Raw genomic sequence first — 13614 nt, forward strand, 5'->3', positions numbered from 1 at the left:
CCGGCCCCCAACACCAACACCCACCCCGTGCCAGGCCCTGCAGCTGACCCCACTGTCACTCTGGTATGTGTCTTTGGGCACTTCTGATGGGCTGGGAGGAGCAAGGTTTGTCCTCGGTGGGCCAGGCCCTCTCTGGATGGGGGCCTCTGACATCCCCAAAACTTCCCTGATGGCGACAAGGCTCCAGGCAGCAGGGGCCAGTGGGCTTTCTGTCCACTGGCAAGTCTTGGACATGCCCCACACAAGCCACAGGACACAACAGCCTCAGCCCAGTAACCAGGGACACCCTGACAGGGGAGGGACCAAGAAAGTTCTTAGGGGTAGTCTCTGAGAAACTGCTTCCTGGGCCACAGCCAGCCCCTAGTCCTGGTGAGGGAGACTGGAGGGGCTCCTGGTTGGTTTTAGGAGGGGGGTCTCTATTTTCCATGAAGTTTAGGGAGGCAGGGGGCACCTAATCCAGAACAGAGGTCTCAATGGGGTCCCATTCCCCATTCTTGGATCAAGTTCAGCCACTGGGGGGCTGGGAGGAGTAACAAACATTAACCCCAAAACCCCTGCAGAGGGCTGAGGGTTATCAGGCAGTCTCTCCCCTTCCTCTCCAGGAGGTGGAGGCCTCAATATTTGCAAAGCGAAGGCCCCACCCTCAGGAACTTTGGGAAGCTGGGGGCTGTCACTGGGGGAATTCTGAGGCCAAAGCCCACACCAGTGAGGCCCAAGAGCACAGGTGATGTCTGAGGGAACTGCAGGCACAAGTCACTAGTCGCCTGGCAAGAGACACAGGATTTATTCCCAAATCCACTGACAACTCCTCTCTCAGGCTGGGTCCCCATGTCCTCATGACCTCTCCAGGCGCCTGGCCCCCAGTGGAATGACAGTGAGTGAAAGAATAGGTGAAGGGCCCCCTTGGGGGTGCTGGGCCAGGTTGGCTACTAAGGGAGGGCGGGGTTACTGCCAGCTCGGGCCACACAAGAGTCACAGTCTGGCATAATGACAGGTTTCAAGAGCTTCCCAGGGAGGGCGGGGTGTGGAGGTGACCCTTGGAACTGGGCGAGACACCAGGCAGGCAAGAAAGGAGAGTGCTGGCCAAGAAGAAGAGGCTGGGCTGGCTGAAGGTGAGTCCTTCGCCCCCAGCAGCTTTCAAAGACAGATATCACATCCTTCTCAAGGCACAAACCCCATTATTTCCCAGGGGACAAATGTTAGCTAGCCAGGTGAGGTGGCTCATGCCTCTGTAATCCCAGCCACTCTCTGGAGGCAGGAGGCAGAGATTGGGGGCAGAGGATAAATGGAGAATCTAGGATTGAGACCAACCTGGGCAAAAAGTTAGCAAGTACCCCATCTCAACAAACCAGACATGGTGGTGTGTGCTTGTAGTTCCGTTGTTGGCTAACGGAGCAGTCTGTGATCAGAAGACTTCCAAATTCTTTGTGTCCGTGGCAGGACACGTGGGTGTAAATGGAGTTTATTAAAAGTTAGGAAAGGGAACACAAAGGGGAGCTTCTTGGTGGGACCCAAGCAGAATCTGGAGGCTGAGAAAACATGCATCTCCTTTCCAGGTACTTTTAAAAGCTACCGGAACCCATGGGAAGCACAGGACCAGGTGATTCCCATCCAATAATCAATGAGCGGGGAAGGGAATGGGCAGGTGAGGGAGGCTTCTGAGCCAGAGTATGGTCATTCTAGAGTATTTTTCCTTGAGTCCCGAACTTTCCCTAATTTGAGCCTGCTTCATTCCCAGCGATGCAGGAGGCATAGGTAGAAAGATCTAAGTCCCAGGCCAGTGCTGGGGGGAAGGTGAGCAGGACAATGAGGCCTAATCTGAAAAGTAACTAAAGCAAAAAGGACCAAAGACATGGGTCAGTGGTGGAGCCCCCACCTAGCAAAGCAAGCACAGGCCCTGAGTTCGACCCCCACAGTGGTGCCAAAAAAAAAAGGAAAGTGGGTTGGTTTTAAAAGCAACATGTGCTTGTAAAACTTCAGTCACATGGAAAGGCACAGGGCAAGGGGAGCCTCTTCCTAAAAGGCCAGCCGGACAGGAAGGACACAGTTGTGGTATCTGCCTTCCTGTCCTCTCCCTTCTCCCGGGACAGAGAGGCCGAGGGGAGGGACAGAGAGCCACTTGGCTGGGCTTCCCCAGATGTGGGGAGGGGAGTGAGGTGGCCAGTGGCTGGCAGAGGGCGGAGTGAGGACTGAGGGCATCCTCCTAGGAGGATGGGGACACCAGTGACTCTGTGTTTGGCACCAGGTTCACTCTGGTTTTCTTTGGTAAACAACCGTATGAAGAGGTCCTCAGATGAGAGGAGTTTGAGCTCCCTGTGACTCATCTGTCCCTGGGCACCACCCCTCCAGCCCCACCTCCAGGTGGACACCTTGCTCACGAACCTCACACTCTGCATTTGTTTCTGCTCAATGCTGGGATGCCCAGAAGCTGGGTCAGTGCTGCTCAGAGCCTGTGGGGCCGGGGACATTGGTCGTCCCATGAGGGTGATCTGGGAGGGGCCTGGCGAGCAGCCCACCTTCCACAGGAAGGGATGGGAGCTTTGATGACAGGTGCTTGGCACTCGCGGCCGAGGGAGGGGCCGGTGGCAGATGTTTCCTTTCTGGTGACTAATCGTGGGAGATGGACACAATACCCACTTCATCATTCATCCATTCACTCGCTCCTCCAGTGTCACCCAGGACGTGTCTGGAGAGACGTAGAGATTAGACAGGGAGTTGTCTCCTCGTGGGCCCTGCGTGCTGGTGGGGACACAGGACTCTGTCACTGGGTCACACAGGCCTACAAGGTAGCGGCTTGTCTGGGTATGGGGAGACCAGTTCCTAGAAGGGACGCTGGCTCTGGGATCTGAGGATTTACGCAGTTGAGGAAAGGGGACGGCCGTTCAAACGCCCTGCGGCCAGGGGAGTAGAGAGTTCTGAGCAAACCAAGGCTATGGAAGCTGTGGAGAGAAGGATGGGAGGACGGGGAGCTGGTGAATTGGTCAGGGAAGTGTCTGTGTACAGTCTTGGGTGTCTGTGTCCAGGTGCCACCCAACTCCTCGCTTAGCCTCACCTGCTAGATGCTATGCCTTCATTCCAGGCTTCCCGCCCGGCACATTAACATTGAGGTGGATCCTCCTTGTACTGCCGGGTGCTGGGCGGTGTCCCTTGTGTCCTCCCCTGAGTGCTACTGGCCACAACAGTCCTCCTTCCCCGCAATTGTAGTGCCAAACTTCCCCAGGAGGGGGCGCGGGAGGATGCGGTGGAGGAAGGGCTCTGTAGCTGCATCCAGACAGCGGCCTGGTGCCCGCCTGGGAGTGACGGTGCCCTGCCCAGTGGCTCCCTCTGTGACTGAGGCCTCCACTGCCTGGCCGCCCAACATGGTGCAGTGCCATGGGCTCCCAGCCTCCTGCCCCACTCGCCCACATCGCCAGCTCATGCCCCTCCAGGTGCTTCCGGCTCACCTACTGCCTGCCACCAGCCTGGCCTCAGCCCAGGAAACTCCCCTCTACCCAGTGGGCACAGCCAACCCCAGCCTGGGGCTTCCAAGGCTGTCCCTCCTGGGGGCCCTCCTCTGTCCTGCCTTCCACCTGGGGTCACTCTTACCATTGCTCAGTGCATGTTTCACCCAGGGACTGCACCCAACAACAGTGTGTGTGTGTGTGTGTGTGTGTGTGACACTGTGTGTGTGTGTGACACTGTGTGTGTGTGTGTATGTGTGTGTGTGTGACACTGTGTGTGTGTATGTGTGTGTGTGTGTGAGTGTGTGTGTGACACTGTGTGTGTGTGTGTGTATGTGTGTGTGTGTATGTGTGTGTGTGTGTGAGTGTGTGTGTGACACTGTGTGTGTGTGTGACACTGTGTGTGTGTGTGACACTGTGTGTGTGTGTGTGTATGTGTGTGTGTGTGACACTGTGTGTGTGTATGTGTGTGAGTGTGTGTGTGAGTGTGTGTATGTGTGTGTGTGTGTGTGACACTGTGTGTGTGTGTGTATGTGTGTGTGTGACACTGTGTGTGTGTGACACTGTGTGTGTGTGTGTATGTGTGTGTGTGTGACACTGTGTGTGTGTGTGTGACACTGTGTGTGTGTGTGACACTGTGTGTGTGTGTGTGTATGTGTGTGTGTGTGACACTGTGTGTGTGTATGTGTGTGAGTGTGTGTGTGAGTGTGTGTATGTGTGTGTGTGTGACACTGTGTGTGTGTGTGTATGTGTGTGTGTGACACTGTGTGTGTGTGACACTGTGTGTGTGTGTGTATGTGTGTGTGTGTGACACTGTGTGTGTGTGTGTGACACTGTGTGTGTGTGTATGTGTGTGTGTGTGACACTGTGTGTGTGTGTGTATGTGTGTGTGTATGTGTGTATGTGTGTGTATGTGTGTGTGTGTGACACTGTGTGTGTGTGTGACACTGTGTGTGTGTGTATGTGTGTATGTGTGTATGTGTGTATGTGTGTGTGTATGTGTGTATGTGTGTGTATGTGTGTATGTGTGTGTATGTGTGTGTGTGTGACACTGTGTGTGTGTGTGACACTGTGTGTGTGTGTGACACTGTGTGTGTGTGTGTGTGTGTGTGTGTGTGAGACACTGTGTCCAGGAGAAGCAGAAGAGCCAAGAAAAGCTGTGGGTCACTGTGTCCAGGGGCTGCAGAGGGGGAAGCTAGACAGGAGACAGAGGGGCTGGAGGGCCACAAACAGCCCAACAGGCTGTTTCCACACACTCGCCGGCTAAGTCTGGAAGAGAGGCACAGGTCACTCCCTAGGGCCACACCCTGCACTGGGCAGGATGGCAACTCCCCTAAAGGACGCCTCTGCACCAGGTGTCACCTCCCTAGGATGTGGGCATCATGGCATCATCCTGTGGAGGAGACACAGAGGGCCAGGGAGGGTCCTTCCAGCACCATGTGGCCAGAGGGACAGGGCTGAGGTGCAAGGTCCCTGCCCGGGATTTGGGGGGACACGGAACACACTGCAGCACCTCTTTTCCTCTGGGTCGCATACGCACAGAGTGGGGCTCCTTCCCTGGGGCCTGGGACCTAAGACAGCTGGTGTGAGCATGGGGACCGACAGAAGCCAGCCCCGCTGCGCCTCCCCCAGGGCTTGGGGTTATTTAAGACCTGGAGGCTGAGGAGGCCCTGCCAGACCCAGTCGCCATGGCAATGTCAGCTCCAAGCTATGGGTGAGTGCTATTTTAGCCCCAGAAAAATAAGTGAATAGAGTTACATTACCTCAAGCAATCACAAAGATGCCAATGCTGGAAAAGGTCTCCCTACTCCCAGCCCGATAGCCTCACAGCCCCTGTGGGTCCTGAGGTGTCGAGGTGTCCACAGGGGCAGAGGGACCTGCCACTGGCTGAGCCCTGCCCTCCCCAGGGTTCTCCACCTTTTCTGGGAGACTGAGCTCAGGCTTGTCTATGAACTGCTCTGTCAGGTGACCAGGCCGCATACCCACAGACGGCCAAGGCATCGCCCTTTATCCCCTGGCCTGGCACGGCTGAGAGAGACAGGCTCCCCTGCCACCCGCCATGGGACTGTCCTTTACAAAGCAAGTTGACCATTTGAATTTCTTCTTTTGAGAAAGTCCTGTTTAGTTCACTTGCCCATTTCTTTATTGGTTCATTAGTTTTGGGAGAATTTAGTTTTTTGAGTTCCCTATATATTCTGGTTATCAGTCCTTTGTCTGATGTGTAGCTGGAAAATATTTTCTCCCACTCTGTGGGTGTTCTCTTCAGTTTAGAGACCATTTCTTTTGATGAGCAGAAGCTTTTTAGTTTTATGAGGTCCCATTTATCTATGCTACCTCTTAGTTGCTGTGCTGCTGGGGTTATAGCAACACCACTAACAACAGGTGTTGGTGAGGATGTAAGGAAAAAGGAACCCTCTTACACTGCTGGTGGGAATGCAAACTAGTGCAACCACTCTGGATAAAAATTTGGAGACTTCTTAAAAATCTAAACATAGATCTGCCATTTGATCTAGCAATACCACTCGGGGATATACCCAAAGGACTGCAACTCAGGTTACTCCAGAGGCACCTGCACACCCATGTTTATTGCAGCACTATTCACAATAGCCAAGTTATGGAAACAGCCAAGATGCCCCAGCACTGACGAATGGATCAAGAAAATGTGGTATCTATACACAATGGAATTTTATGCAGCCATGAAGAAGAACGAAATGTTATCATTCACAAGTAAATGGATGGAACTGGAGAACATCATTCTGAGTGAGGTTAGCCTGGCCCAAAAGACCAAAAATCGTATGTTCTCCCTCATATGTGGACATTAGATCAAGGGCAAACACAACAAGGGGATTGGACTTTGATCACATGATAAAAGCGAGAGCACACAAGGGAGGGGTGAGGATAGGTAGGACACCCAAAAAACTAAATAGCATTTGTTGCCCTCAATGTTGAGAAACTAAAGCAGATACTTTAAAGCGACAGAGGCCAATAGGAGAAGGGTCCAGGAACTAGAGAAAAGGTGAGATCAAGAAGAATTAACCTAGAAGGTAACACCCACGCACAGGAAATCAATGTGAGTCAATGCCCTGTATAGCTATCCTTATCTCAACCAGCAAAACCCCTTGTTCCTTCCTATTATGGCTTATACTCTCTCTACAACAAAATTAGAAATAAGGGCAAAATAGTTTCTGCCTGGTAGAGAGGGAGTGTGGGGGAAGAGGGAGTGGGGGGGGGAGAGGGAGGAGGTGGGGGAGAAGGGGGTAGAAATGACCCAAACATTGTATGCACATATGAATAAAATAAAAATAAAAATAAAATAAATAAAATAAAAATAAAAAATAAAAGGAAGCAAGTTGACAAAAGTCATCAGAGTTTGATGGGTGACCATGTCACCTGGCTGGTAGTTCCATCTCTGGAACTGTCCCAAGGAAAGACCTGCATTGCAGCCGATAGCTTCTGCAAGCTGTAATGACCAGGGTGGGAGGTGACCGGCCAGCAGCAGAGGCAGCCCAAGTACTCCATGGTCTCCACTTAACCCGTGGCTCCATGGCCTTTGAGATGGAAATTTGCATGTTCGCGCGCACGCGCGCACACACACACACACACACACACACTCACACACTCACGGATACACCCACACACATCCAGACACCCGCCCTGGCATCCGCTCATGTCAGGCGGCAGCCTCTCTGCCAGGACATAAGGAGGCAGGCCCCTGCCAGGTGGTGCTGGTCCAGAAAACCAGCAGATGGACCAGCAGGGCTCTGCCCAGCAGGGAGGCTCTGTCCGGAAGGCCTTGAAGCCTGGCGTGTCCAGGCATCTCTCTCCTTGGGAAGCATCTCTTTGCAGAGAGCAGATGCCCAGGATCTCATCTGCAGGGGCCAGGGCTTGCTGGCACCCGCTGAACCTCCCCCTGACAAGCCCACCTCCTTAATCTGCATCACACCCTTGGGGGGGGGCACACACACCCACTGCATGGTTGGAAGCTGTGGCAACCTTCCCAGAGTCCACAGCAGGCACATGCCCTACTGCATCTGTCCACCTTCTGCCACAGCACTTAGGGGATTCCTGGGGACTCTGTCATCAAGACGACTGGAGGCTTCCAGTGCAGGCCTAGCAACCTGCTCTGGCAACACATGGGAGTGTGGAATCCTTTTTTTTGCCCCCTTTGACTGAGGTTCAAACTCAGGGCTCTGTGCTTGCAAAGCAGATGCTCTACCTCTGGAGCCACACCTCCAGTCCCTTTTGCTCTGGTTATTTTGGAGATGGAGTCTCACAAACTATCTGCCTAAGGTGACCTGAAACCTCAATCTTCCTAAATGTAGCCTCCCAAGTGGCTGGGATTACAGGTGTGAGCCACCAGAACCTGGCTGAGTGTGGAGTCCTTGGTGCCCAGGGAAATGGAGCTGGTGAGGCCAACCCATGCTGAGGACCTGCGCTCAGGGCCCTGTCCCCATCCCAGCCAACTGGCCATCCAGGGAGACTTGAGAGGGTCCTAGAATCAGTGGCCCAAGGCCACTGTGGGAACATAAGTGGGGTGAGGCCCTTCTGTTTAGAAACTCCTCCTGATGGGGTGGAGAGGGGCAGGATGGCAGGGGTGAGGAGCCGGCAGGACAGGAGTCTGTCCCCAGCCTTGCTGGGGCCATTCTACCTCCCATCCGAGAGAATGTGCCTGGCCAGCAGTGCCCTGTCAGCTCCTTGCCAAACTGTCAGCAAGCAGGCCCTGTGAGCTACTGTTCTGTAAAACTATTGTTCGGGTAAAAAGGGGCAGAGCAGATGCCATCGGGTCCTAGGTTGATTCAGCCCTAGGCAGACCCCACCACCCCCTGATGCCCAGAGAAGAGGCAGCTCTTCCTCAGAGTCCTGGGAGTGGGGGAATGGGAATTGACAGAAGTCAGTGATCTGGAGGCTGGGTTCACGCCTATAATCCCAACTACTTGGGAGGCAGAGATCAGGAGGATTGTGATTTGAAACCAGCTATAGCAAAAGTTAGCTGAGACCCCATCTTGAGTGTGGTGGCATATGCCTGAGGTCCTAGTTCTGTGGGAGGCAGAGATCAGGAGGATCAGCCTGGGCAAAAAGTTAGTGAGACCCCCATCTCAGTCACATCTTAGTCAATGGGTTGGGTGTGGTGGCGTGCACCTGTGGTCCCAGGTATGTGGGAGGCATAAATAGGAGGATTGCAGTTCAAGGCTAGCCTGGGCAAAAATAAGAGAACTTATTCAAGAAAATAATTATAAGGGCTGGTGACATAGGTCAGGTTGTAGAGTGCCTGCTTAGCCACCCTCAGTATTGAAGAAAGAAAGGGAGGGGAAGGGGAGGGGAGGGGAGGGGAGGGAGAGGAAGGGGAGGGGAGAGCCGGAAGGAAGGGAAGGGGAAGGGACAGGAGGGGATAGGAGGGAGGAGGGAAGTGGATATTTCTCCTCTCCATTCCTCTGATTCACACTCTTCACAAGGCCCATTTACTAGGGGAAGGGGGCGACAGGGAGACCAATTGCTTTCTCTCTCGGTTCCCCCATACAGCAGTCTGGGTGTGAAGGGGGAGAGGCTCCTGTGAACCCAGGGCAGCACCTGAGGATTCCTCCTAAGTTTTACCAGTCCCAGCTGTGGACAACTGGACCCAGCTTGTGGGGAGAGGTCAGAAGGCTCTGAACTGGTCACTGCTGAACAGCTGACACTGTGGCTGAGGAAGCTTCCAGCCCATGAGGGGCCTGAGGTTTCAGAAGCTGCCCCTCAGCCTCACAGGTGCTGTCAGAAGACACAGGATTTTATTCCCCACAACACAGCAAGCTCATGGGTGCATTTGTGCCAGATCCCTTGTCCCCACACCCCTTAGGATTAGCACTCTGTGCCCAGTTGACATCACACGTGTGGACTGACGCTGAGCTTAGAGGACTCAGGTATTGTACAGTGGACAGAAAACAAGCCCACCTGTGCCCTGGAGGGAGACAATTTCAAGCTGTTACCTCTACAGACATCCTCAAAGACTCAACCCAGAACAAAAGCTTGAAAGAGTCACAGCAACCCTGGCCTTGGTAAGCTTTCCTAGCAGGAACCATGAACTGTGGTTCCGGGTCAGGGCGGGGCGGGGGGGTGGGGAGTCCCTGCACCCTTCCCACCAGGGTTGCTGCCCCTTGTTGCCCCTGCTTGAGGTGACCCCTCCAAGTCACTAACTGGACATGCATTCAGCTCCTTGGTCCCATTAGAGCCCTGGGCTCCTCCTGGGTCCCTTCCTGGGCCCTAGATAGGCTCCCTAGAGGTCCAGGACAGGTTAGACACCCATCCTTGCTCTCCACACAGCCCCAACCTCAAGAACAAGAGGCAGCTGCCTTGTCCCTTCATCCTGCCTGGCCTTCTGATACGCCAACTCCCCCAAAAATCGAAGCCTTGCCAATGGTGTTTGCCAGGCAGGATGAGGTGAAGTCACCGAGGGCAGAGTTGGGGAGAGGGGCATGTGTGACAGAACATAGATTCTGCTTTTGCTGAGAAGCACCGACTCCTCCCTTGGGTGCAAGTGTCCAAAGGGGAACTGGAAGCAGGAGAAGAGCTTGGCCTCCCTGTCTCCATTTTACATCTGTCTTGCTCTGAGCATCACCCTGCAGCCACCTTGGGATCAGGAGGGACAGGACTGATGGATAGCACCTTGTGACAAGAGTTGAAGCTACGCCTTGGATAGCAATGATGCCCTTACTGTGACCAGGCCCTGCCTGACCAGTCCTGACACGATGGTCAAATAGTCATGATGGTCCAACAGAACACACTTCTGACTACTGTACCATACCTGGGCCCAGGACTGTTTGATAATTACACACAACTCTTGTCCCCTGCCCCAATTCTCCCCCTACTTAGCCCTAAGGCTCAGGACTGGTGGAGTGGCTGAAGTAGTAGAGTACCTGTTTAGAAAGTATGAGGCCCTGAGTTCGAACCCCAGTATCACCTAAATAAATAAATAAATAGACACGAGGTGAAGACACTGAACTATCTCTGGACAAGTATGAAGAAGAGGTCAGCTGTAGACTGAATGTCATGTCCTCCCAAAGTCGATAGGTTGAAATCTTATGCTCAATGTGATGATATTTGGGCCTTCCAGCGGTGTTAGGTCACAAGAATTGAGTCCTTGTGAACAGATTTCTAAAAAGCCAGAGAGGTCTTTGCCCTCTTCCTGCCATGTGAAGTTACAGAAAGGTGAAGCTTGTCCATCTGCTACCCAGAAGAGTGCCCTCTCCAGAATCTGACCTGGCTGGCCTGACCTTGGATTTCCAGCCTCTGGTGAGTGAGAGATGAGCTCTGCTGGTTAACAGCTCACCCTGTCAGGGCCTGGGTCCCTGCACCAGAGGTGCCTCTACCTGCATGCTGGCCAGGGATGGGTGAGGAGGAGGGAAGTAATTGATCCAAGCATGTCATGCCGTGGGGCCACCTGTAGCCATGGAGACAGCCCAACTTATCACACCAATCCTCTGCTGGATTTTTCTGGTGGCCATTGTTGCTATGACAGTCACCTCCTTAAAGAGTTAGTCACAGGCGAACTTAACATAGTGTCTGAGCAGTGTGTGTGTGTGTGTGTGTGTGTGTGTGTGTGTGGATGGGGTCCCTGTGCCCCTCAGGCTGCATCTGGTTCAAGCAGCAGCATGGTGACTAGACCTCACTCCCTGGCAGTGCCAGGGGTGTTTGATCAATTTGTACACAGCAGTGACCCAGAAAAGCCTTCACTGGGTGATGAGGGTTAGTGGATACATGCCCCTTGGGACTGGACCTTGGTGGCCCAGGTCACAAAGCACAGTTCCGGTTTTTCCTCTTTCCTCACTCATCTCTCCCAACTTCTTACTCTGTGGCTTCTGCTTCTGGCGTCACCCTGGACTGAACTGAATAGCATCCCCCTAGACTGCAACACACCAAACCTCAGAATGTGACTTTATCTACAGTTAAGATCGGTCACATGAGGTGGGCCTTAAATCTAATGACAGGTGCTTGTAGAAGAAGAGAGAGCCAGGCATTGTAATCCCAGCTACTTGGGAGGTAAAGGCAGGACAATCAAGAGTTTGAGGCTAGCCCAGCCTGGAGAAATTTAGTGAGACCTTATCTCAAAACCAAAATACAAAAGGACAGGTGCATGTCTTAAGGGATAGAGTGCTTTAGCTAGACAGAAGCCCTGAGTTCCAACCCCAGCAGAAAGAGAGAGAGAGAGAGAGAGAGAGGAGAGAGAGAGAGAGAGAGAGAGAGAGAGAGGCTGTGTGGTGATGAAGGCAGAGATTAGGGTCATGCGTCTTCAAACCAAGGACTGCCAGTAGCCCTAGAACCTAGAATGAAATTTTCCCCTGGAGCCAACCCTGCCCACATTGGGGTTTATTACGGTGGCCCTAGAAAACTCACAACCCCACCCTCAAATCAACTCCCTGCACCCACATCCTTGTCTAGGCTCTGCTGGAGGGGAACCCACAGCAGAACAGGCCTCCACATGGACTTGTGCATCACTGACAGGAGGGGCAGGCTTGTACACTGGGGCATGGATGGGCAGGACAAGCGCTACCATGCCCCAGCTGCAGAGAGAAGCTAGGGCACTGTCCCCTGGCAACAGGCCCTCTCACCATCCCCCCAGCCTAGGGAAAGAGTGGGCCCAGCTCCAGGACCACTAGAAATCCATGTTTACAGCACACACTCCAGCTTGGACAGAGAGGGCGGAGCCATCAAACCCCAAACACCTGTCCCTGCTGGGATGAGGCACCTCCTGCCTGCCGCCCTCCTCCTCAGGTGCCATCACGGACAGGTGGTGCTAACATCCCCCCCACACACCCAAAGCTGGTTCCTTTCAGCTGCAGACTTGATTTGCCCCTGGCCTTCAGTCTGCTCTTCTCATCGCTGCCAGAATAGAAGCCGGTGTTTGAAAAGCATCAGTCCTTCCCATCCTTCCTCCGCCCTGTAAATATGTGGGCAGAAATAGCAGCCTGCACACTGGAGGCAGTGATTGCTGGTTGCGGAATCAAGCAAAGGCTGCTGCCTGGGTGGGCCTGGCTGCGTGGGAACCCAAGGCAGTCGCAAAGGCCTGCTTTAAATAGCTCCCCGTGGGCACATGCTACAGAAAGAGGGCAGCCTACAGGCGGCAAGGAGGCAGGGCATAGCAGGCACTGGGAAGGGGCAGGTCCTGGCATTGGAAGGTATCACACTGCTGCCTTCTGCATACAAAACCCACCCTGTGGGACCCACCCACCCCTCCACAATAATCCAGAGCCGGAGTTGACCATCCGCCTTCCTTGGGGCAGGAACTTGGTTGTCCCTGGGGTGGGAGGTGGCAGTCAGCACTCTTGGGACCAGAAGATCCCAAGTGCACTGTCCTTAGCTTGGGTCCCCCATTCCTGAGTTACTCTCTGGGTCCATGGAGGTAGAGAACAGTAACCCTGCAGGGAGGCACACACAGCAAAGGTGCTGAGGTGGGGAAAGAGCCCCTGTCCCTGGGCCAGAGTAGGAAATGTCTATCCTGGGGCTACCTCGAGGTGGCTGGACTCGGCCTGCCTCCCCCTGCAGTTGGGAGGTGGCCTGGAGCCTCAGCTGACCCAGATCCGGCTCTGCTGCTGCTTGGCCACCTGCTCCCTGCTGGCTCCGAGGCCTGTTCTGTTTGCAGCTCCTGGTCACACTAGAGCCCAGTCCTCCCACCCCTTAGTTCAGCTGCCAAGTTTTACAGCCTCATATTTTAGCACAGGCCCACAGGTCAGCCTGGGTGAAAAGAGGGGTCCTTAGGAAGTGAAGGCTCTTTGAGCTGGAGGCAGAGGTGGTGAGGACCAGGCTATGGTCTGGGCAGAGGAGCCAATGCCCTTCTCTGCTGTTTAGGAGCAGCTCATCCCTGTGTCCCGGGCCCCATGGTGACTTTATGACTCTACCACTGACAAAAGTCTAGGGCTACTGAGGGCTACTGGCCAGGCCGTGCTATGGCCAGTGGACAGCAGACACTCTCGATGGTTCACACAGTCGCCACTAAGCTCTCCAGTGAGGTGGGGGTGGGGGACACCAGGGAGCTGCTGCAGGGCCAGTGGGCATGGGCTGGCACCACCCTGATTAAGCAGGGTGCTGGACCTGATGGACTTTGTCACTTCTCAAGCTGGCCTCTGCTGGCTGTGGCAGGCTGGACCATGCAGCAGATGCAGTGTGAACAGCTGTTCTGCTAATTGTACCCTTTGTTTCTTCT

Source organism: Castor canadensis, chromosome 7, assembly GCF_047511655.1.
Source record: "Castor canadensis chromosome 7, mCasCan1.hap1v2, whole genome shotgun sequence".
NCBI classification, from domain to species: Eukaryota; Metazoa; Chordata; class Mammalia; order Rodentia; family Castoridae; genus Castor; species Castor canadensis.